The following is a 17001-nucleotide window of genomic DNA, read 5'->3' as shown; positions in this document are numbered from 1 at the left end:
TATACATATGTTATATGTATGTATGCATTTGTCTTTGTATCGACTTCATGGCATGTCTTAGTCTATAGGTTCAGATAGAAATCCCCGTTTTACTTGTTTGTTTTGGAGGGCGATCTAGGAGAATATTGGTACTCGGTTACAATTCTCGTCCTCTTCCCACCCACAGACAGATGGATAGTTGGAGATTGTGAATTCAGTGATTCTCGACTTGTTGAAGTCCTGCATCTCTGATCAGAAAGCTCAGTGGGAGAAGTATTTGCCCTTGGTGGAGTTTGCCTACAACGACACAGTGCATACGTCTACGGGGAAGGCACCATTTGAGATCATTGAGGGTGCTACGAAGATTCCATCTGTTCTAAGCCCCATGGATAAGAATTTTGAAGCATATCAATATGTTCACGATCTGGAGACTACTTTTTCTCAAGCAAGGCATAAGATGGCAGCAGACAAGCATCGACGTGACTTGCAGCTGAAGGAAGATGATTGGGTGCTTCTACGCTTTGAGAAGGCACGCCTATGAAAACGAAAGGGTAAGGAGCAACTTTTTTTAAAGTTGAGTATGAGATACTATGGCCCTTTCAGATTCAGGAAAAGATAAATGATGTATCCTTCAGACTGAAGTTACCAAATACTTGGAAGATTCACAATGTATTTCATGTGAGTTTGTTGAAACTTTTCAAAGGTGAGGTGCCCCAAAAGGGACCAAGACTAAAAAGATACGCGTAAAAGGTTGATGACGTGGCGGTAGTATGGGCCTCCGCGATTTGTGTTGCTAATGCCATACGGATTTCCGTGATTCACGTTGCTTACGTGGCACCTGTACGGATTTCCATAAATTGCGTTGGCTACCTAGCGCTAGCTTTTTGGGACCCTGATGCTTTAGGTCCTCCTCCTCTATCCATTTCGCATCCAATGCCGGATAATTCTTGAACTTGACTAAATATCCAGCTTACCTTTCACTTTCCTTTCCTTGAGAGCCAGTATCTATTCCAGAACGAGAATCTCCTTTGTCTCTTCCACTTCAGATTGCTCCTCAAGCTCCATGTCCACTGCGTCGCCATAAGTTGGTACAACTTATAAAAATTGATGTCCTTTCATTTTTAGCTCTTGGAATGATTCTCCAAGTTGTCACAACTTCTTCTACATCTTTTAGCGGACTTTGATCTCTTTTTGTCCGGAGTTTGTCCTTTAGGTCATGCCGAATCATCACTTTGTGACAACATTGTGAACGCTATACATTTGGATCGCCATTACCTCTACACCCTACAGGAATATTGTTTGTCCAAGCAAGTTTCTAATATTCACGAGCTTATGGACCATGTTGCGATTCGCTATGAAAGAAAGATAGAAATTTGTCACGGAAGATCAACCAACGAACACTCAAAACATCGACAACAACGCACAAATACAACTCAACCCGCAAGACCTCATTTGACACTTGACCGACAAGAAACTCTACAAAAAGGCCAATGCTTTGAATGTTTCTAGACGAGACCCACATCCTATGTATGTCCTAATAAAGGAGATAACACTCTCGAGCAACCTTGTGCTAAGAAAGGTGAAATTGCAGAAGGACTTGTTCTAGATATTCATGGCATCTCTGTACTCGATGGTTCCAAAGAATTGTACAGATCAATGGCTTTAAGGCACTTCTCTTCTTTAACCCGGTAGCCACTGAGAATTTTATCCATCTAGAGTTCCTCAAGGAGATCTACTTTGGATATGATCAGTTTGCTAGAGAACTTAAGGCCGAGTTAGCCACAAGGCAAACTCATCAAATTATCCCACTTATCGGTGCTCTTTCGGTTACCATCCAAGGATACCAATGACCATGGCAAGGCAAACTTTCACATCATGAAGTTAGGGCATTGCGACACTCTCCTGGGCATGCCTTGGCACGACAAGAATGATGCTACCATTCAAATTTGGAACCGAACCATCACTTTGGTGTAGAAAAGCCAGTCGTCCTTTGAGTTCAACTAATGGAGACAAACCAAGAATGATTTTAAGTTTTGCTATGTACTTGGATACTTTGAACTCTGTTTGAGATTATTGTCTGTAATTTATTTGAAATGGAATTTACCTTTTTTGAACTTGTCTTGGTGTCGCTATGTATTTAGATACTTCTGAACTCTGTTTGAGAATACTGTCTGTAATTTGTTTGAAATAGAATTTATCTTTTTTGAACTTGTCTGGTGCCGATTGAGTTTGCTTGATTGTGGTTTGATGTTGGTTTCAACTTTCAATGTTGTTTGGGAAAACTTTTGGATGACGTAGATTGTGGTCTAGGGAGTATCTAGTTGTATATGGCCACTAACCAATGCAAGTTGCTGTCTCGGGAGCGTCTAGTTGTAAATAGAAACCTCTGAGCAACGAAGGTTGCTGTTTGGGGAGCGTTTGGTTGTAATTATGGCCTTTGAATATCTCATGGCCCGGACTTCAGTTCTAGGGGGGAGTATTCGTGGGAGAGTTAATGTCTCTATGTCTTGTGATTGCATCTATAATCATCTGTGTTGCATTATGAAGCATATGAATCTGGTGCATCAATATTTCCGAATTGGGTGAAATCAAGACACTCCTTTGAAAATCAACTCGATTTGGGTGTGATGGCTAACTTTGCTACGCTCAAATGTCAAGAGCTTCCATACGGAATGAAATGACTGAATAACCCTCAGATTTTTTAACTAAACAATTTGATTAAGTTTTGCAAGTCTATTGCAGACTATTACTCTTCTTTCAAGAGAGGGGTATGTCACAAATTAGTGACGTGGCAAGCATTGAAGACAAAGGGGGGTTAGGAGTTTGAAATCCTAACCCTGGCCAAACTAGAATACATGGCTAAAATCCAAGAATCTTACCAGCTTTGTAGTTTATGGCCGAGGGGCCTAAACCCTAAAGAAGAAAAATCAAATTTGCATAAAAGGCTGATATGACAGTCTTGTACGCTAGGGCTTGCGATCTGCGGCAGGACTGACATGGCACTGTACACACACTTGCATTTTAAGGAACAGCCCTCTGAGCACTAGATTTTGGTCGTGAAGCTTTTGGGTGTGTAGCTTTTCATCCCAGTGCTTTTGGGGAGGCCAACGGCCTTTGAATATGTAGTGTGGGAACTCTCTAGCATTCCAATTATAGGAAGCAAAGGAGAGCACCTAGCTTTGTACCTTGCTGAAGCAATATAAAGAAATACCAAAAGGGGCAGCACGATTTTGGGGCCAGTTACTCTGTGAGTGGAACTCCGCCACTTTGTGGCTCTCGCATGGATTCTCTCTCTCTCTCTCTCTCTCTCTCTCTCTCTCTCTCAGTGACGGGATACCATTGGGAGGCTACTTGTAGGCAGGAAGTGAGATAAACGCATAGAGGACGGGGGTCAAGAGGTGTGGCAGTCCTATTCAGGGAGGAGCTGCAACACCTCATTCGTATTGTTCGGAGGGATAAGCAGGCCAGATATATGTGGGTCAGAGTGAGAGCGGAGACAAGGAGGCCACTCTACATTGCAATATGCTATTTTGCCCCCAATACATCTCATTATGCGTCGCCCAACGGGGGGTCACCCTACATGATATTGGATGAGGACATATGGGAGTTCTCTAGGGATGGAGATGTCATTCTTTTGGGAGACTTCAATGCTAGGACGGGCTAGTCTCAGACAGCTTTCTACGATACCTCAGAGGAAATGTTGGGAGAATTAGATGTCAGTGATATGGGATTGGCAAGGTGTTCGCAGGACGAAGAGCACACTGGATATGGGGGATATCTCACAGATTTGGGGACTGCACATGGATTGGCCATCTTGAATGGCCTCCAAAGATTTCCCTCCATCGAGTGGGTTCACTTGTTTTCCTCATACACATGGGGCCAACATAGTGGATTATGTTTTGGCTCAGCCCAGTTTTATACCCTTTATTCGGGACTTTACAGTCGGGCCCAGGCTTATTGGGGTAGCAGTAGATCATGCTCTCCTCACGTTTACCGTCTCATTCCAGTTCAGCACAGCTCGACTAGCACAGACACCTTCGCACACCCAATACACTTTTACTTCAGAGATTAGAGACACTACAGGATGCAACAACAGAAGCATACCCACACACTGAGCCTGGACAGCGACAACGTTCTGGGAGCACACCCCAAAATAGCTGGTATGATGAGTAGTGCACAGAGACCCGCCCAATTCAAAGGGAGGTACTTCTAGGAGTCATTAATCACAGAAAATCACAGATTGCTTCTCGGCGTTTGGTACAACGGAAGAAGATGGCGTTTCTAGCTCGACTAGAGCAAGATTTATATCAATTGTTTTTTAGCAAAGATTCAGGCGAGGCATGGTGACTCTTCCATGAGCACTCACCCCACCGGTCATCACTTCTACGAAGGTATGGGGTCAATATGCATCATCTCTCTACACAGTCTCTAGGCAGCCACCTCTTCCATATCCGCCAGAGCCATGCCCACACACGTGTGCTTTCTTTACCGCCGAAATGGTAAAGAAAGACATTGACAGGATGAAGACTAGGAGAGCATATGATCACGATGGCCTGGTAGCAGAGCATTTTATACATGTTAGAGGTTTGCTTGCAGAGCTTCTAGCAGTGATGTTCATCCGTGCCATGTGCGAGGGCCTACTTGATACGTGGAGTTTGTCCACGATCGTACCTATCTTCAAGTCAGGGGACCCTATGGAGCCTGGGAACTACCGCACTATCATGATTGGAAACACATTAGCACGTTTGTACCCATCCATCCTTGAGCGGCAGTTGAGTAGATGGACAAGCGGATTTCAAGAGAGGTTCCTCTACTCTTGATCATATTCTGACTCTCATAACCATTATTGAGGAGGGGAGATCACGTGGGAGACGGCTCTATTGTTGCTTTGTGAACTTCCGCAAAGCTAGATTGATGCGCAGACTGCAGGAGATGGGGGTACCCAAAGAGTTTATATGGGGGATCATGGCTTTATACAAGTCAGTAGTGGGGCATGTACGCACTCCAGAGGGGATTTCTGATTTGGTTCACTCCACTATTGGGGTGAAACAGGTTTGCCCGCTATCTCCTACATTATTTGGCATGTATGTGGATGAGGTTGCTGACTACATTGAGAGGGATGGTGATAGAGGAGCACAGTTGGTAGGGACATGGATCCCACTATTGCTATATGCTAATGATATTGTGTTGATTTCCGACTCCCCGGAGGGGATGTAGTGTCATTTAGATGCTTTGTCCATATTTGCCCACGATAGTGGATTGTCTGGTAAACTGGGGAAAACCAAGGTTATGGTGTTTAAACTTTAACGCCACACCACAATGAATCAGGAGGTCAGCACCCACGTTTACATATGACTAGGAGACGGTGGAGTATACAGATGCATACACCTATCTTGGGGTAGCCTTCAGTGGACCGGCATTTTCATTGAGAGCAACAGAGACTAGATTGACAAGAGCTTATGCAACCTTGGGAGGATTGGAGAAGATGTGTTCGCAGGTTCAGTTTCAAGAACCTCGAACAAAGCTGTGGCTTTTTGACACTCTAATGGCTTCAGCTATGCTCTATGGGGTTCGGATTTGGGGGCCCTCAGTGGAGCACCACGGCAAATATGATAGTACTGATAGATGGAGATGTATGGAGAGGCCTCTAGTCTCTATGATCTCTCGGATGATTCGGGCTAAGGCCTCAATGCCACATGAGATTATTCGAGCTCAGCTAGCTACCCCCCCCCTCTTGTAGTTGATGTCACGTGCACATCTAGCTCTATGTGTATGTGGACAAGCTACTTCATGACAAGGGTTCAATTCAGTTCAGCTAGCTTAGGAAGTGTTCTAGCACTTTTGTGAGTCTGTTCGCAGAGCGTGCATGTCCAGACACATCATGATAATCAGATTACCATGAGCTCCATTAGGAGCATTTTTACAATGCATAGACCTATTTCCCCTATTTTAGCCATTTTTCACTTATTATTAATAAGTGACTTTGTTGGGAAACTGGGCAGGGCAATTTAGCCAAGCAGATATATAAAGAAACCTAGCGCTAGTGTATTCTGATAGAAGAGGCAACAAGGACCAAGTGTCCAACAGAGCACCTTCTCAGCTAGACTCCCCGGCAAGAGGACCGCGTTTTCAGCCACCAAGAGCCAACGTTTTCTTCAAGTGCAGATTAGCCCCAACGTTTTGCAGTTGCAGATCACCGTGGTGACAACAGACAAGATCCCTTAGCGTTTTTAGAGCAAGACATCAGATCAGCCCTAGCGTTTTTGGACCAGCATTTCAGCCTAGTGTTTTGCAGATTCCCAACGACACACCCATTTTCTGCATCAGCGTTTTCAGTTTTCAGCATGTAGACTCTGCACCGCAGTCCCCCAAACCTTGCAAATCTCACCTTCCCGCAGCAGATCCTCGATGCACGATCAGATCAACCAGCGTTTGCAGATTCAACCCGGAAAACGTAGATTTCAGCATCTGCGTTTTCAGCGCATCGTCGTCGCATGGTCGCTATCGCTGTCGTCATCGACATAGAGTCAGAATTCAGCAGATACAAGATTTGCAGATTTCAGCCATTAGCGTTTTCAGATTTCAGCCCGTCTAGTCATCGTCGACATCGTCGGCAAGTCAATTGCATTGTAGAGATTTGTGCAATCAATAGTAGACCACTCTCGCCATAGAGAGTGGGTCTTCGGAGCAGGGTTTGACAATATTTTGGTGTCGTATTCTTCTCTCTCTATCTCTCAGTCTCAGCACCTTCATTCATAGTGTTTGCCACTTTGTTTGTGATCATTTGCACTCTCTCACTAAAGGAACGGAAGGCTCTCCCTTCTATAAGTAAAAGAAACCTTGAGCATAGTTTGGAGCACTCATCTTGAGCAAAGTTCAACATTCACATCCGCTGCACCTTACATTGGTATCAAAGCTTTGGCAGTGTTCTGTATCACTCAAGGAAAGAACCACAATAATTTTTTTTTTGCTTGTTGCAATCGAATGTAACCCAAGTCCACTTGGGCGTGTCAATTCCTAATCATGTTTTTCAAGAGTGACAGGAAACCAAAGAAAGAAGGGCTTGTCCAGCCTCCCCGTGTTTTTCTTTTCACTCATTGAGAGCGGACCGTGCACTTAGCGGCCGGCCAATCGCCGTGAGGTGGGAAAAAGCAACCTTGGTGTGAACGCAAGGCCGCCAAGGGGTGCGCCCGCGGGAAAGAGAAGAGCTCGGGTAAGAGAAGATCCTTCTCTAACACAGATTGCAAGCTAAAGAAAGAACCTCAAGTACCTCAAGAACCCAAGTTCCTCGTGAACTTAAAGACCCAAGACTTCAGTGTATGGTCATCACCCGAAGCGGAATGGATACTTCGCATGGAGGTGATGAGCATGGAAGTGGCGAAGAAGAATTTTCCCCACCAAGAAGTTTTCCGACCCTCCCCCTTCCCCATCTACACCAAGGATTGCACCAAATCCTATGGAGGCTTTGGTCAAGACGATGATGGACATGATGTTACAACAAGAAGCTTGGCGCGAAGAAAGAAAGGCAGAATTTGATCGTGAACACAAAGAAAGAATGGTAGCCATAGAGTCTCAGTGCGAGCAAGCACGCTTGGCGGACAAAGAAAGAATGGCAGCCATAGAGCGTAAGCTCGAGCAAGTACGCTTGGCAGCCCCGCAGAAAGAAAAACAAAATTGGATCGTGAGCAAGTTGGTCATTCTTCATCTCTCATTTCTAATATGCAGGCGAAGATTGAAAAGAATCAGAGGAAGGAGACTCTCTCAGTCTTGTCTTCTCCAAAGCAGTGCAAATCGCGAAAATCCGTACAGGTTGCCACGTTAGCATGTCAACGCAAAATCCGGAAATCCGTACAATCTGCCATGTCAGCACGTCAACGTGAATTGCGGAAATCTTTTGCTTCAGCTTCTTCACCTAGGGTTTAGGCCCCTCGGCCGGTGGCTCCGTTCTCCAGTGACTTGACACGTCAGCAATTTGTGACAGGTACGAAGATGGCTTTCTATAGGGAGCATCTCCTCCAACTAACAGAGCATGGATATGTGATTAGACCGGCCTATATGGACAGTGATTTATCCTATGGATACGATGGCTATTGGTCAGTGCGCACATCATCGCATCAGCTAGAGATTCAGACTGGCAGATTTAGGAGAGTACCAGCGGAAGCCAGGATATGCCAGTTTCAAGATATAGAGCCAGAGACGAGAGTTACATCACATTTGTCATTGTCCGGTATACTATGAGATACGAGGCCGCTTTGATTGTCTATTCAGAGAGGGTTTTGGACTGTTGGCTAGAGTCATGAGATAGGAGGGTCAGAGATGCCTAGGGTTGTTTTTGCTAGTGCTGCGCAGACATAGGGAGAGTCTCTTGAGGAGACCACGCAATGGGAGACTTTCACAGAGGGAGATCACTGACTTCTTTAGAGTAGGGACTCAGCAACCAGATGAGCATGCATCACAGCAGACTTCAGAGCCAACTTCTACCAGAGGTATATTAGTAGACAGAGCTATATTAGTAGCCAGATGAGCATGCTTCACAACAGATTGCAGAGCCAACTTCTACCAGAGGTATATTAGTAGACAGAGCCACTGAGCTCGGGAGAGCTAGACGCCCACGTCTACGAGGACGCCCACGTCTACGAGGACGACCACGACATCGACGGAGGCTCTATAAGAGAATCAGGACTATTCTAGCACGACATGTGAGATGCCCAGTACGACTATTTACAAAGGCGGACATTGACGAAGCTCTTCAACAACCGATGCAATACTTTCTCGGACAACGCTCGATGCCGGGCATCCTCGAGCATGGATGACGACGATGATGATTTCAGACTGACAATTTTAGTCTTTTAGTTTAGTCTTTCACTTTACTTCATTTTATTTTTGTACCAAGACATTGGTTTAAATCCACAAGGATTGTATCAGTTTGGTCTCATAGGTCATTTTAGCCTTTTGAAGACGTTTAATATAACATTTCATTTCTCTCTCTCTCTCTCTCTCTCTCTCTCTCTCTCTCTATATATATATATATATATATATATATATATATATATATATATATATATATATATATATATATATATATATATATAAACATGTGTGTATTTTAACATACATAGTAACAGGAGGGCACCACGTGCCGATTGATAAGAACTCTCTCTCTCTCTCTCTCTCTCTCTCTCTAATAACAGGTCTTGAGTACAACTCCTCGTCGACCAGATCTTTAAGGTCTCTTGGGATAGTTTCCTATGACGTTAAAACTCTTCTTCTTCTTCTTCTTCTCTCTCTCTCTCTCTCTCTCTCTCCCCCCCCCCCCCCAAATTGTTTGAAGCGCTAAAAGTCTGTTCTAGTTTGTTCTTATCAATTGGCACATGGTGCCCTCCCGTTACGATGTATGTAAAAATACACATATTTTTTTATATGTGTTGTGAGAGAGAGAGAGAGAGAGAGAGAGAGAGAGAGAGAGAGAGAGAGAGAGAGAGAGAGAGAGAGAGAGAGAAATGAAATGTTATATTAACGTCTTCATAAGGCCAAAGTGACCTATGAGACCAGAAAGTTACAAGGTGGTGGATCTGATACAAAGTCAGAGTAACAAAATAACAACAGTACAAAACAAAGATATATACTATGGGATCCTAGAGTGGTGGGCGGCTTGCTGGGATAGCTGAATCACACGAGATCTAGCATCGACCATTGGCGGATCTCATCAATCTCCTCCATGGTAGTAGTCTGACCGGGCGTCGTGCATGCCTGACCAGAGTGCTCCGAATCTTCTGACGTAGCCTTCGTCGATGCTGCGTAGTCCTCCGCAGTCGTGGGCGCCTGGGTTTCCCCAGTTCAGTCACTCGGTCGATCAGTGTGCCTCTAGTGTGAGACAAGGGGGAGCTTTGCTGTGGGAGTGGCTCTTGCGGCTGTCCCGTGTCTGCTCTGAAGAAGTCTGTGATCCGTCTTTGAGACTGGCTAGTGTCACGAGGACGTGGCAGTTATTAACCATGTCACAGAGATGTGGCAACTGCTAACCTTGGTTGTTGGTTTCTTTCCAATGGGGTTTATTTTATTTGTTTAAGATCCTCTTTTTGAAGTAGCAAACGGTCGGACATTGTATGGCCAATGTGAACGGTAGATTCACCCGCAGACGGCAAGTGGTCGGCACTGGAATTCGTATGGTAAGAGGATGTCTAGGCTCAGAGCAAGATCATATAGGTCCCCCGTCGCACTTAGCAAGTTGGTGGATACTAGGAAGTGAACTCAATTAAGGCGTAAAGTCAAGGTGGGACTACCAACAAAAAGTATCCGACAGTTGGGTTACATTGCAATTTTGGATGCGGTCCCAATGAGGATAGATGGTCAGAAGACCAGTGGGAGCCCAACGGAAGCATCTCCTAAAATTAGGGAACTGCTATTTTGGGCCATGAAATGTGTTCGCGTCATTACCTCCGGTATGACTAGGGGAACATTTTACAACTCTGCCGCGAAGTCAACTGGGCAACCGGTCAGGATATTTTTAAGCGGCAAGCCCGAAACGGGCAAATGCTTGTAAATGCGCCAAGTGTCAACTTTTCATGCACTTTCCTCTTGCAGAAGAATTGGCGCTGAATTTAGAGAAGGGAGAGGCTTCATTTGCAACCTGTCACAGGTTAAGAGCTATGGAGTGCTTCCTTTCCCTCTCATGTACAGTGTGGTGCTAGGAGTGATGCCCTGCACACTACACACTGCTCTCTCTCTCCCCTACGTGCAGTTATGTGATGCCCCACAAGAGGGCTACTCATTTGACTGATGTACAGTTGTGTGGGTTCATGCTTTTGTGCTGAGGCAAGAGCCTCCTTGAGCAGGAACAGGGGTAGCTAACTGCTGCTCCAAAGCAGGCACTAGTGAGGGTCATAACCTCACCGTACAGGTGCAAAATCAGAGCGTGTATGCGCTGTAAATTCACTGTTTTTCAGCCGTACGGACGCCAGGATCATTGGGAATCGTGCCCCACTGGCAAAGGACAGTTAGGGGACTGTTTGGGGCTGAAAACAGGGCAAAAACCAGTAAATACAGCGTGCTGAATTTACTGTTTTTGGACAGGAATCAGAGGGTATACGACAGTGCAAGCGAGTTCCAGCAGGGGAATTGGTTTCGCGCAAGTTTTGGGGCTGTTATGTTGCCGAAATTTGGCCAAATCAAATGGTATCTAGGTGGATACACGTGAAGGATTCCTAGGACCTTACCTTGTAATTTACCCTCCTAAAGAATAAAGAAATACCGAAAGGGGCGCCAATTTTGGGGCCTACAGGTTGTCGGCGTCTGCTCGGAGCATTCTAGCTTCCGAGCCATGTGTGTATTCAAGTGTGAACTCCCGTCGCAGGTTCTCTTTGCAAAGTGCTCTGTGTGTGTGTGTATAAAGTAAAGAATTTCGGGTGAAAGCCAACGCCTACCGTCCTACGGGCCGGTTTCATGGTTCCGTTGCCGGGACATCAATCACTTTTTCTTCAAAGAGTGAGCCTGGATTGTTCAGGGTAAAGACACACAGTGCAAGAACGCGGGGATTACACTATGGCCGACAAGGGGAAGGGAATTATGGAAGAGGGTTCCTCTCCAAAGGACAGGCAGGAGATTCCTATGGTTTTTGAGATTGGCGAGAGCTCACGGCCACGTCAGTCTGTACCTCCTGTCAACGTGAATGTCCCTCCAGTAGTACAGGGCAACTTGAGGATGATGCGTTTAAGACTTAGTTAGTTGCCGCGGTGAATGTCTTTTCGCAGCTGGTGCAGAATCCGAGGTTTATGGAATTCTTGCAAGCGCCACCAGTGCAACATCAAAATAGGCAACCTACGCCGCGTACAGAGCTTGTTGAAGCTCAAGCCCAGGTACTTCATGAGGCGCAGGAGGAAAGGGAACACTCGCATGTTGCGGAGTCGGGGGCTCCAAAGCAGGTTCCTCCCATGCTTGAACAGGTGGCTAGAACGCCTATTCCACAGGTTATGCCAGTTCAGCCCGCCACCTTCCAGAGCCAGCATGCTGTCTTGAATGGACAGGGAGCTGGATACCAGGCTATGCACTCAGTTTTTCCACCACCCACGGTACATCTTGGGTATTTCGGGGGTGGATCAGTGTTCCAAAGTATGGCTGGTTATGCGCCTGGAAGTCAGCCGTACATGCCAGGAACAGTGTTCGGGGGTATGCAAGGCATCATGCCAAACCCCATGTATGGTACTATCGGCATGCAACAAGGTTTCCACGGCAACCAGGGCCAGTTTGGGGTGCCACAGGCTCATTTTGGCATGGCTGGTTTTTCTGGACAGCAGCCAGATATCGCACCTCTGATGCAAAATGTGAATGGCCAACACGTGCCGATCATGCCTAGTACAGTGCCCATGTTGCAGACCATCCTGTATGACAACTTGGGGGCACTAGAGAAGCCGAAGGCTTACAAAGAAGGTGGTGCAACGGTAAAGTTCAGTACCTTCAGTGGTTTCGAGGATAAGACAAAGGCACTCACTTTCCTCCAGCAGTTTGACACAGCTTATGCGGGAGGGAATTTTACAGAGGCCTCGAAGGTCAGGAAAGCTGCCACTTTCTTAAAAGACAATGCGCTTACATGGTGGACAACATTGTTAATGCAAGGACAGGCACCCGCCACTTGGGTTTACTTCAAGCAAATGTTTGCATCTGCTTGGCTATCAAATGAATTTGAAGCCGATGTCCTGACAGATTGGCACCAACTTACGGCAGCTTCGTGCAAGAGCTTGTTGGAGTACAATAGGAGGTTTTGTAAAGCATTACTCTCAGTGACCTCCTACAGATTTGTGCCATTGACAGAGCAGATAGAGAAGTATTGTTGTGGGCTGCCTAAAGGGCTTCGCGATTACTGTACAAAGAACAGAGTGGCTACCCTTACTCAGCTTATGGAAGTTGCGAACACTGGTCTTGCCCTGTTGAAAGGAGAGGACAGTGGATTTCCGAGCAGTGATAAAGGAGGGCAGCAAAAGAAAAATTCAGCGAAGAAGCCCTTTGTGAAAATGGCTCCTGATGCGTCACAAGGGTCAGAACAGGCCACCAAAGACAAGGATTCAGCTGGGACTTCTGGAGCGCAGGCAAAGAAACAGAAAAGGAAGCCTTTTGTGCGCAAGTCGCTCGAGGAAAAGAAGGTCCTAATGGCTGAGAACAAATGCTTTATATGCGAGCAACCTGGTCATATTTCTATAAATTGTCCACAAAGGAAAAGGGCAGCTGACTCAGAGGATAAAGAAGACCAGAAAGGCAAGAAGCCAAAACCCACGGCAGGTTTAGTGCCAGACATGGTGGGTGACAGGCCCAACACAGATGCCAGTGAGTTATGCAAGGCATGGGGTAAAGTTAGAGATCAGACGGCACTCATCTTCTTTGATCCAGGTGCCAAAGCTAACTTTATCTCACCAGAGTTAGCTATGAAGCTCGGCATCAAAGCTGAAGAGATGGGGTACACAGCAGAGGCAGGGTTGGCATGTCCTGGCCACTCAGAGTGTGTTACTCCCATCATTGGAAAACTGCGTCTGCATATTCAGTCGTATGTGGACACTGAAGAGTTTTACATCATGCCGCTGGAAGGTTGTGACGGCTTGTTGGGGATCCCGTGGATGTTCCGAGTGCATGGAGTCTTGGATGCCTACAACAAAAAGATCACTGTACAGCATAGGGGCAAAACTCACATCTTGGATGTAAAGCTTAAAGGAGAGTCAGTCCCTATTGTATCTGCTTCTGCTATCACTTCTGTAATAAAGAATCATCTTTCTGTGTACCTGATTTTTGCACGTGATGTCTCAGATAATGATCAGTCAAATTTATCTGTGTTAGATAAAGAAAGGTCAGCATTTTTGCAAAAGTTTAGTGACTGTTTTTCTGATTCATTACCGTCGCAATTGCCGCCAGAGAGACCTGAGGACCATCGGATAGATTTGGTGCCAGGGTGTAGCCCACCAAATAGACCTCCCTACAGGGTTAGTGCGGCGCAGCAGAAAGAGATTATGGGCCAGGTTGAGGAGTTATTAGAGAAGGGGCTGATTCAGCCTAGTTCTTCACCCTTTTGCTCCCTAGTGATCCTAGTGCAGAAGAAGGATGGCTCATGGCGCATGTGTATTGATTACCGTGCGTTGAATAAGAATACCATCAAGAATAGGTTTCCTATTCCTCGCATTGATGATATTCTCGATCGTTTTCAGCAGGATAGACCTGAAGAGTGGGTACCATCAGATTCGTATAAGCCCAGAGGATGTGCACAAGACTGCGTTTAGAACGACATTTGGTCTTTATGAGTTTCTAGTGATGCTGTTTGGGCTAACAAATGCTCCTGCCACGTTCAACAGAATGATGGATCGGATTTTCCGCTCGCATCAACAGTTTGTTGGAACATTCTTCGATGACATGATTGTGTATTCGAAGAATGAAGAGGAGCATAGGCGTCACTTGACCATTGTGTTTGAAGAGCTGCGCAGTCACTGGTTACTTGTCAATCCTAAGAAAAGTGAATTCTTCCTCGAAGAGATCCACTTTCTGGGCCACATAGTCTCAAAGGATGGTGTTAGAATGGATCCCGCAAAGGTCGAAGCTATCAAGACATGGCCAGACTTGAAGACTGTGCACGATGTCAGAAGCTTCTTGGGATTGTGTTCCTACTATAGAAGGTTTATCAGAAATTTTGCAGAGATAGCATCGCCTCTTCACGCATTGCAAAAGAAAGAGGTCACTTTCAGATGGACCCAAAAAGAGATTTCAGCTTTTAATCTCTTAAAGGAAAAGTTGACTTCAGATCCAGTTATTGTTCTGCCAGATCTCAGGAAGTCATTTGTGGTCCAGTGTGACGCGTGTGGCAGTAGCATCGGAGCAGTGCTAATGCAAGATGGACGGGTAGTAGCCTATGAAAGCCGAATTTTGCAAGGGCCAGAGAGGACTATGCAAGTCTATGAGAAAGAGCTCTTGGCCGTGATTCATGCGCTTTCTAGCTGGAAGCACTACCTCTTAGGTGCTGATTTTGTTGTCCAAACAGATCATCAGACCTTGCGATACTTCTTGACACAGTCAAAGTTATCCGAAAAGCATATGCGATGGGCAAACATTCTTTCCATGTTCCACTTCCAGATTATGCATGTGGAAGGCAAGAAGAATGTTGTGGTTGATGCGTTATCAAGAAAGCCACAAATTTCAGTTGTGTCAATTCCTTATCATCATGAGCTAGATGACATGAAGGAACAGTATACTGTTGATGAAGATTTTGCAAGGATCTTTGAACAGTTACAAGAGGGGCAACATCATGAGCACTACCTCCTCAGAGATGGTTTTATGATGATGCATGGCAGACTTTGTGTCACTAGGCCATTGCGACATAAGGTCATGGAAGAGAGTCATGTCCCACCGTATGCAGGGCATCGTGGCATTGATGCAACAGTTAAAGCGGTAGAGACGTTCTTCTATTGGCCTACCTTGAGGAGAGATGTGGATGCCTTTGTGCGAGCATGCATAGTTTGCCAAAAGGTCAAGTTTGACAGGCAAAAGCCACCAGGGTTGTGACAACCACTGCCGATTCCGGATAAGCCATGGGAAAGCATTGCTATGGACTTTATCTTTGATCTTCCAAGAACGCCAACAGGGAATGATGATATATGGACCATTATCTGCAGGTTCAGCAAGCAGGCCCATTTTATCCCTGTCAGGAAGAAGATAAAATCTGATCAGATGGCACGCTTGTTCATGTACAATGTGTTTAAGTACCATGGTATGCCACAATCGATTATCAGTGATCGTGATCCTCGCATGACCAGTTTATTCTGGAGAGGATTGTTTGAGAACATGGGTACTACGCTCAAGTTCTCGTCTTCGTTTCATCCACAAACTGATGGACAGTCAGAAGAGGCCAATTCTACTGTCTTAGATCTGCTGAAATGCTATGTGTCAGATAATAAGGCCAAGTGGGAACAGTATTTGCCTATGCTTGAGTATGCGTACAATAATACGGTGCATTCGTCTACTGGCAAAGCACCTTTTGAAATTGTTGAAGGCGGCAAAAAGGTTCCTCCCATTTTGCACACAAAGGACAAGATCTTTGAGGCAGATCGATATGTTGAGAGATGGATGAGATGTATAAGAAGATTAAAGTTGCCTTAGAGAAGACTCAGGCAAAACAGAAAAAGGCTGTTGATCGTCACCGTCGTGAATTGCTACTATCACCTGGTGATTGGGTTCTTTTAAGGTTCGAAAAGGCAAGGTTAAAGAAGATGAAGGGCAAGGAACGGCTGTTTCCTAAGCTCAGCATGCGTTACTATGGGCCTTTTCAAGTGCTTGACAAGATCAACGATGTGGCTTACAGGCTGAAATTGCCTGATGCATGGAAGATTCATAATGCATTTCACGTGAGTCTTCTAAGACCCTTCGTGGGTGATGTGCCAGAAGATATGCCAGTTGAGGATCAGCCAGAAGTTGAGGAACTTGATGAGATCCTGGTACCTGAGCAAGTTTTGGCACATAAGGACAGAAAAGTTAAAGGACAAGTTGCAAGACGCTATTTGGTGAAGTTCAAGAACTATCCGCCTATGGATGCAAAGTGGATGGAAGAGCATGAACTGTCAGAGTCACCAAATGTATTGTAGCTTTACCTTGAAGCCTTTGGGTTACAGCCTACTTATGCCCCAACCCAACGTGTGCAAAGGAGGGGTAATGATAGAGCTAGTACATCAAATGTACATATGAGTTCAGTGCCATAGATAGAAATGGCAAAAGTATGAAGGCCTCATTAAGTCATTTGTATCTATGTATGTTACGACCTTTCTTGCGGATACATGCGATGATAAAAGAGTGTTAGTAGCACAAGATCATCAATGGCGTGTATTTATGGAATGCAATCGAGGACGTTTGCGATTTCAAGAGGGGGGTATGTCACGAGGACGTGGCAGTTATTAACCATGTCACAGAGATGTGGCAACTGCTAACCTTGGTTGTTGGTTTCTTTCCAATGGGGTTTATTTTATTTGTTTAAGACCCTCTTTTTGAAGTAGCAAACGGTCGGAC

At 45.5% G+C, this 17001-nt stretch overlaps 1 protein-coding gene across 5 annotated transcripts in view; it reads left to right on the top strand.

Moving 5' to 3' along the window:
* LOC147447612 (uncharacterized) overlaps positions 1-17001 on the top strand; it is a 39557-nt gene that overhangs the window by 12758 nt on the left and 9798 nt on the right. The gene's annotated exons all lie outside the window — the stretch shown is intronic.

The sequence above is a fragment of the Adiantum capillus-veneris genome, chromosome 11 (assembly GCF_014529385.1).
Source record: "Adiantum capillus-veneris isolate H3 chromosome 11, ASM1452938v2, whole genome shotgun sequence".
In the NCBI taxonomy this organism is placed as follows: Eukaryota; Viridiplantae; Streptophyta; class Polypodiopsida; order Polypodiales; family Pteridaceae; genus Adiantum; species Adiantum capillus-veneris.
This window is presented reverse-complemented; position numbering and strand designations above follow the sequence as displayed.